This window comes from Anolis sagrei, chromosome 1 (genome assembly GCF_037176765.1).
Source record: "Anolis sagrei isolate rAnoSag1 chromosome 1, rAnoSag1.mat, whole genome shotgun sequence".
Classification (NCBI taxonomy): domain Eukaryota; kingdom Metazoa; phylum Chordata; class Lepidosauria; order Squamata; family Dactyloidae; genus Anolis; species Anolis sagrei.
The window spans coordinates 315008625-315017070 of NC_090021.1; positions in this window are offsets into that span (position 1 = coordinate 315008625).

The following is an 8446-nucleotide window of genomic DNA, read 5'->3' on the forward strand; positions in this document are numbered from 1 at the left end:
TTTCCTGGGAGTGCATGATTCCGGTGGTTGCTTCTGCAGGTTCATTGAAACATGTCATATAATCCAGTTCAAAGCAGATAATCTGGATTTTAGATGGCAGTGTAGAAAGGGCCTTAGACTGGGAAGCTTCAACCTTTGCCTGTGATTGGTGCCTCTAAAATAGCCCCAAACTTTGTCATCTAAATTGCCAAAATTTCAAAGACTGTAGCCAAACATGCATTTGTATTTGTGGAGAATCCTAGATACATTCCTTTTCAATAGGGAATTAGGCCCAATCTGAACTCATTTAATGCAATATCAAACTGGTATTGAAGAATGCGGTTTTGCTGTGCAAATAATTCCATAGACATTCCTGGAACCAGTTAGAGGCCCACTTGGTGATGATTATACCAACCACAGATCACTCATGCACATTAAGGGCTATCCTTCATGTGCTTTTGTGGGAGTTTATTGTCTGATCAGTCCGAAGCTAACTTTGAAATGCATTAAATTGGCAATGTAGATGGAACCTAAAAACACAGAAAGGTCTTGCATTAAAATGAGCAGCTGTTGAAATGCACCCCCAAGCAGCCCTAGCCAAACTAGATAATAATAACAATAAGAGATTATTGGAGTTGCCACCCAGCAACATCTGAAGGACCACAGTTCCCTTCCTAGTTCAAATGAAATAACTAATCTTTAAGAAGTGAGTCCTGTGTATATCTGCTGTAATTCCTAGGTAGGTAAACATTGCTATTGCTCACCAAAATGTTTACCTAAGACCAATTCATGGACAAGGATCATGCACTCATTGCAATAGTGTATATGTATATATTAAAAACATTTCTGCCTGTTTTTTTTTTCTAAATTTGCTTAATGGCTAATAGCAACAACAGAATTTTAATAGGTTGCTGTGAGCTTTCCGGGCTGTATGGCCATGTTCCAGAAGCATTCTTTCCTGATGTTTAGACCACATCTATGGCAGGCAACCTCAGGGGTTGTGAGGTCAGTTGGAAACGAGGCAAGTGAGGTTTCCAATGTCCAGGGTGAGAGAAAGAATTCTTGTCTGTTTGAGGCAAGTGTGAATGTTGCAATTGGCCAGCATGATTGGCACTGAATAGCCTTGGAGCTTCAAAGTCTGGCTTCTTCCTGCCTGGGGGAAAATCCTTTCTTGGGAGGTGTTAGCTGGCCCTGATTGTTTTCTGTCTCAGGTCTCAGAGACCTCACAGCCTTTGAGGATGTCTGCCATAGATGTGGGCAAAACATTAGGCGAGAATGCTTCTGGAACATGGCCATACAGCCTTGAAAATGCACAGCACCCCAGTGATTTCAGCCATGAAAGTCTCTGACAACATGTAGAACTTTAATATATTTTTTACAAATCCCTATGGAACATAAAATACAAAGCAGCAGCAGGGAAAATGCCAAAATTAAACTCCAACACAAGGCAATAAAATGTGTTTTTAAAATTAGAGACTAATAAAAACCATATAATTACTTAATGAACGCCTTCCTAGAGGAAGAAAGTTTTCACCAGCCTTCAGCCTAGATTTTATTGCTTTGCTTGAAGCAATAAAGATGTGAGGAAAGATTTCCCTTGTAAAGATCTGCCGCCAATATCAAAAGTTAATTAAGTGTAGCTATGTTGTAATGGCATGCTTTATTACCACATTACAATAAAGGTGAACTTTAAAAAAAATAACTTCACCTGTAGCCTGTTATGCATAACTCCTTTGTCAAAACAAAACACCTGATGTTTGTAGACCAATAATGATGACATAGAAACCTGTCAATCAAGTCATCAGATGCAAGTTTGCTGTAGTTTGCCTCTGCCTGGCTTTATTTTATTTTAATTTTTGGTTTGTTTTTGCTGTCTTAAAGAGACATTTCTACATCACCTCTGATGAGAAAAATGAACTACAAATCTCTTGTTTTGTCAACACACTTGGCAAATAATAGCATTCAGGACATTCCATACCAATAGGAATAAGAAAATAAAATGTTTGGTGTTAGGGATGAGAGCAACAGTCCCCTCCAGTAAATTCCTATTGATCACTGGCAGGAATACAGCTGCCCTGAGTAAAGTGCTGGGTGAAAGAAACCATGCGTCAGAACAGCTGCTACCACAAATGATGACTCAAATGCAGTTTTCAAGCAAATGTTACTGATATTTTGACTTACTAATTGCTTTTTTTGGTATACAATCATTCTGACAGTTATGTAAGCTTTTAAGATTGCAGATCATGTGTACGTTTTGCATTTAAGCAGAATTGTGTGGGAATCATACCAAGCGTGAGCTTGGGTCCAAAATTAGACCTAACACAGCATTGCAGTGTTTACCACTCTTACCTCAAAACATAGAATGGTTCTGAGAGTGTTCTCGCCATCATCTTGTGTGTTCTATTTCATTGCATTTGAGGTGATGCAATCATGCAGTAAACTGCACATTGTGGTCCAATAATTCTAGTCTTTACCCTTCTCAGTCGTCACTCTGCAAATGCCTGATTCCACAGCCAGGATTTCAATTGCTTCCTGAAGGTCAGGAGGGAGGGGGCAGACCTAACCTCATTTGGGAGAGAGTTCCATAGCTGGGGGGCCACCACAGAGAAGGCCCTGTCTCTCGTTCCCACCAGGGAAAACCAGCTGATCCCTAATCCATCTAAAACACAGACATGCGCCTTTCACCTTAAGAATAGACATGCATCCCGAGCTCTGAGGATTACCTGGGAAGGAATCCCACTGGAGCATTGCAGCGCACCCAAATACCTGGGAGTCACTTTGGACCGTGCTCTGACCTACAAGAAGCACTGCCTGAACATCAAACAAAAAGTGGGCGCTAGAAACAACATCATATGAAAGCTGACTGGCACAACCTGGGGATCACAACCAGACACAGTGAAGACATCTGCCCTTGCGCTATGCTACTCTGCTGCTGAGTATGCATGCCCAGTGTGGAACACATCTCATCACACTAAAATAGTGGATGTGGCTCTTAATGAGACATGCCGCATTATCACGGGGTGTCTGCGCCCCACACCACTGGAGAAATTACACTGCTTAGCCGGTATTGCACCACCTGACATCAGCCGGGAAGTAGCAGCCAATAGTGAAAGGACCAAGGCAGAGACATCTCCAGCTCATCCCCTGTTTGGGTACCAGCCAGCACGTCAACTACTTAAATCAAGACATAGTTTTCTTAGATCTACAGAGACACTCGCTGGAACACCCCAGCAAGCGAGAGTCCAAAAGTGGCAGGCCCAAACCCAGCACCTCAATTCATGAGTGATACCAGATGAGAGACTCCCCCCTGGGCACACAGAAGACTGGGTGACTTGGAAGGCGCTGAACAGATTGTGCTCTGGCACCACGAGATGCAGAGCCAATCTTAAGAAATGGGGCTACAGGGTGGAATCCTCGGCATGCGAGTGCAGAGAAGAACAAACCACTGACCACCTGCTGCAATGCACCCTGAGCCCTGCCACATGCACGATGGAGGACCTTCTTGCAGCAACCCCAGAGGCACTCCAAGTGGCCAGATATTGGTCAAAGGACATTTAACCAAATACCAAATTTACAAAATCTGTGTGGTTTTTTTTCTTTCTTTTTTTTCTTTTTCTTTTTAATCTCTGTGTTTGTTTTGCTCTGTTAGAATTGTAATACAATGGTTGCTGATGACACGATAAATAAAACCAAGAGCGACTGTGAAGGTACTGGGACTGAGAGCAGGGCCTCTCCGGAAGATCTTAACACCCTTGATGGTTTATAGGGGAGAATACGTTCAGACAAGTAAACTGGGCCAGAACTGTAAAGGGTTTTGTAGGTTAAAACCAGCACTTTGAATTATTAGCCCTCATCCAGTTCATCACTGATGACAGGCACCGGTTTAGGGGTGGGATGGCATCCTTGGGGCTTTCAGTGGAAAGGAGTAATAAGGTTGTGATGTAGATTTCGCCAACCTGGCGCTCTCTAGAAATATTGAAATACCACTTTTTTTTTATCATGTCAGGAGCGACTTGAGAAACTACAAGTCGCTTCTGGTGTGAGAGAATTTGCCATCTGCAAGGACATCGCTCAGGGGACGCCTGGATCAATTGATGTTTTTATCATCCTTGTGGGAGGCTTCTCTCATGTCCCCGCATGAGGAGCTGGAGCTGATAGAGGGAGCTCATCCGCCTCTTCCTGGATTCGAACCTGCGACCTGTCGGCACAGGGGTTTAACCTACGGTGCCACCGGGGGCTCTGAAATACCACTAATCCCCATACACCAAGGCCAATGATGATCACATCTGGGAAATATGCTGGGGAAGGCTGCCATATTCTGAAGACTTTGGTGAGTCATAACAGTGATTCTATAAGAATATTTGCAAAAAAAAACCCCCAAAAACAAAACAAAACAAAACAGGATTTAAGAACTTTAGAAGAGTTATGTGGGTCCATCTCATCCAGTATTCTGTTCACACAATGACCAAATGGTCGCTTCTGAGAAGACCATAGGCAAGATACAACTGCACCTGCATATGAGGCAATTACTTTGAAACTGGAATCACTTCTCTCATACTATCCTCTTCAGCTAGGACAAGTAGATTTCTCTTTGTGCAAAAGAATGTATCTAAGCCACAGTATGTCAAACATGTTCCTGAGTTCAGAAGGGTTAATAAACCATGGTTAATATTCTAGGTCTAGGAAGGAATCCTTTTGATTTTACAAAAGTTAATTGGTCTTCGGACATTTCCATATCTTCCTTACAGCTTTTTATTGGTTAATAGGGTTTGGGTAGGCCTGGCAGGAATCCACTACGTAGCATCATAAAGACAGAATTCTGCTGGATATTAATAACTGATATGCTAGAACTATAGTGGTAAAACTTTTAATCTTGAATGCAAGTTTGCTGTTCTAAAATTAATTTATGGTAAATAAAAGAAAAACAACAGAGCCCTGATTCATGAGTCATCAGTTGTTTGAATAGGTAAATGAATTATCTTTAGAGTGAGTAGTTCTCCTTTTTTAATACCAAATCAGCAGGGGAGCATCTGCAAGACCAGTTATTTCCTGCATGACCAGACAACCCTTCCATGCCTATGAAAACATGACAAAAATGCTCTTGAGAGAGACAAAAACCAATCAGATGTTGGAATCAGGCTGTGCATTAGCTAGATCCTGCCACCTATAAACTAGGCAACAGCACGAAGAAGTCCAAGTATTTGCATAGCAACATACCGATAAGAACAGAGAGAGCAGTTTTCACTAGACAAACAACTTCTTGCCTGCCACACCTTAGTGCTCAAAACAACCAAACAATGTGTATCCTATAAAATGACATGGATAAGACATCTGAATTGTCAGCTCACCAACGTATTAGAATAACTATCTGTATTTCAAAACTGTTTGATATCTATTATGTATGCAAAGAGCTTCCACTACAGAAGACTATGGTAAATCATACTAGATGAAAGCCTCCTTCTCTCCCTTCAACAGTTGTGTTTGGTGAGCCAGATGGGGAATTCTGCAGCATCAGCTTCTCTCAAGAGGTTTAGAACATCACACGCGCTGCTAGCTCTTCACCTCAACAGATTAACATGAGCTTAAAGCTCCTGTGATATGGCTTTTCCAACTTGATAACAGCTGGGAGCACCTCATATATTTGTTTTGGGTTTATATACTAGCTTGGGTACCTGGCGGTGCCCAGGTTATTTGAAAAAAGCATTGTTTGTTTTGGGATGTTCGGAAATATCATATAGTTAATTAGTAACACTATTTATTAGGAAAAAGCCAGTTGTTGAATTCGTTTTTTATGAATGCTCCCACTAGAAAATACGTAACAATGTGAATGAACTACAATTCCCAGAATTGTAGGTCAATTCTCCCCAAACTAGGCCCGTATGCACAGTTGGCCATGATGGGTGTGTGTTCCAAGTTTGGTCCAGATCTGTCGTTGGCTGGGTTCAGTGCTCTCTGGATAAGGGCGAACTACAACTCCCATATGCCAAGGACAGTCAGTATTTACAGTTGGCCTCAGTCCCCCAAACCCCTCCAGTCTGTTCAGTTGCTGATCAATTACTCTATGTTCGCTGTGTGCCATAGGAAGTGGTAGAAAAGGGTAGGAAAGGGTTAAGGGAGAGGCAGTGGGCGAGATCATACAAATTCCACATAAAGAACCTTGGGATGCCTGCCTGTGGTGGAGGAAACACATTAAATCTAGGATGAAATTCTCCCCAAATGAAAGTATTCCTTGGGTGGTGGGACGCAGTGTTGGGAAGGACATTGGTAGGATTTGGGCTACATGTCCATGGTGCTCGCTCTAATCTGTAATGTCAGTAGAGGGAGTGCCTTTGGAGGCTTCTCAGCACTTAGAACTACAGTGTTCCCTCACCTATCGTGGGGGTTCCATTCCAGGACAACCTTATATTTCTTCCCTACATTAGTCATAAAACTTAAGGATGCTCTTATTATCAAGATGCTTTAAACTATCAGACATTCCTCCTTTGAAGTCTTGTGTGGTTTCAGAGTTCTGGAATTCAGAAAATTTCCCAGTTTTTTTTTTAAAGGAATACGGAGTGGACGGGGACATAATTTGCCTATGTGATGGATACGAATGCAGGACACAATAGAGGAAATGCTGGAGAACATATCCATGTGGTGGGAAGCCTTGGAATTTAATGACCCATTTTGGGATGGAACGTTATAATTTCAGATGGTTCCCCCCGTTTCCCTGGAGTATGGACTGTGTCCATACTCCAGGAAATAAAACCTGACTGCTCACTGGAGGGAAGGATATTAGAGGCAAATATGAAGTACTCTGGCTACATATTATCCTTGAAGTGACTGGCTTGACTTTGAAGGAGCTAGGGGTGGCCACGGCCAACAAGGAGCTCTGGCGTGGGCTGGTACATGAGATGATGAAGAGTTGGAAATGACTGAATGAATAAAAACAACAACAACAACCCCTCGCTTCCCACAGTTCATGTGATGAGGTCCCTACACTTACTTTCTGAGGAAGAAAACCCACCAAACTCAGTTTAAATACATCTGTTTTACTGAGTCTTTGTCTTTCCTTGTTATTGCAGAGCTGTACCAAGATTGTTCTTCTCTTCTAAGCTTTATTCCTCACTGTCTTTGTCAAAATCTGACGATTCAAAGTGAGGAGATCAAAGAAAATTGAAGAGGCAGCTACAAAAGAGAGGGGGTTGTACATATGCATTTCTGTGCATACCATTCTCTGTTGTCATATGATAGCATAGTGAGCAAAAGGAAGTCTTTACTTAATAATTATGGCTACTGACTTAGATGTATTTTCATGCAGGCAATCAAGATTCTGGGCTTCTCCTCTTATGGTCAGGACAACATGGATATTGAAGCACAGTGAGGCTTATCATCAAGCTTTTTTCTATGGCACATCTGTTGTAGTTTACCAAGCCTGAATTTTACAGGTTTCTGGGTACAATTATTGTTCTGGTTGCAATCAAAGGTTTGTGCTAAAAAGTTCTGTATTTTATTTCAGCCTTTAGGTTTGATGACTTACTCTGCTTTGTTCTCCTACATATAACCCATCCTTCAGGTATTTCTACTTTCCCTTCTCTTGTACAAAGAGGATCCCCAATGTCAGTCAGGATTAAATGCTTTGACAAAACACTGTATAGATCCCTATTGCATATATGTGAGGAACAGTAGTGAAGATTCAACAGGCATAATATGAAGGACTTTTATTTCAGCCACATTTTTCTTCTGTTTGTTTGTTTATTTATTTATTTATTTATTTACCGTATTTATATCCCGCCTTTCTCAGCCTGAAGGCGACTCAAGGCAGTTTACAAGTTGGCAGTAATTCGATGCCACAACAAACATAAAATGCAGTTTAAAAACATTTAGCACATAATATGAAAACCATACAAAAACATTAAAAACATATAATCATCAGTGTCTTCTTATTAAACTCATTTTCCAATCGCATCGTCTAAGCCGTTCTGTAGTTCCATATTTACCTATCACGCTGCATTTGCAAAACTATTGTGTTATTGTGTTTTCTTTTGGTTAGTTCATAGAATTATAGAGTTGGAAGGGGCCACATAGGCGACTGAGTTCAATTTATTTCACTTATTTACAGTATTTATATTCCGTCCTTCTCACCCCGAAGGGGACTCAGAGCAGATCACAGAACACATAAGGCAAACATTCAATGCCGTTATACACTGATAAGACAGACAACTGTACATAGATCTTTGGCATCTTGGAGGCTGTTCTTGGTTCCGGCCACAATTATATGTGTGTGCTGTTGCTCCACTTTTCCCTGCCAAAGAGCTTTGTTCATAAACTTCCTCCTTGAACGAATTGCCTTATGGGTGCCTTAAATACTTCCCCATTTAAGCAGTACCTATTTATCTACTAACATTGCTGTTTTCGAAACTGCTAGGTAGGCAGAAGCTGGGCTGAAGGCCAGAAGCTCACCCTGACCTGGGCTTTGAACTATCAA